Raw genomic sequence first — 602 nt, forward strand, 5'->3', positions numbered from 1 at the left:
TCCAATTCTGTGAAAAATGTCATGGGGATTTTGATTGACATTGCATTGAATCTATAAATGGTTTTTGGTAGGATGGTTATTTTCGCAATATTAATTCTTTCAATCCATGAGCATGGGAAGAACTTCCATCTTCTGATGTCTCCTCAAATCTCTTTCTTTAAAGATTTAAAATTTTCATTGTAGAGGTCTTTAATTTCTTTGATCAGGTTTCTTCCAAGATATTTTATTTTTTTGTAGCTATTGTGAAGGGGAGTGTTTCCATGTACTCTTTCTCTGATTGCTTGTTATTGGTATATACAAAGGCTACAGACTTTTGTAGGTTAATTTTGTAACCTGCCACTTTACTGAACGTGTTAATAATTTCTAGGAGTTTTCTGGTGGAATTTTTAGCATCTCTTGGATATATCATATCACCTGCAAAAAGGGATAATTTGAGCTCTTCCAATTATTACTCCTTTAATTTCCTTTCCTTCTCTTGTCTTATTGCTCTTGCAAGAGTTTCAAGTACTATGTTAAAGAGAAGTGGGGATAGTGGGCAGCCTTGTCTGGTTCCTGATTTCAATGGGAATGCTTCCAGTTTTTCCTCCATTTAAAATGATGTC

The sequence above is a fragment of the Nannospalax galili genome, unplaced genomic scaffold (assembly GCF_000622305.1).
Source record: "Nannospalax galili isolate Female #2095 unplaced genomic scaffold, S.galili_v1.0 scaffold189, whole genome shotgun sequence".
NCBI lineage: Eukaryota > Metazoa > Chordata > Mammalia > Rodentia > Spalacidae > Nannospalax > Nannospalax galili.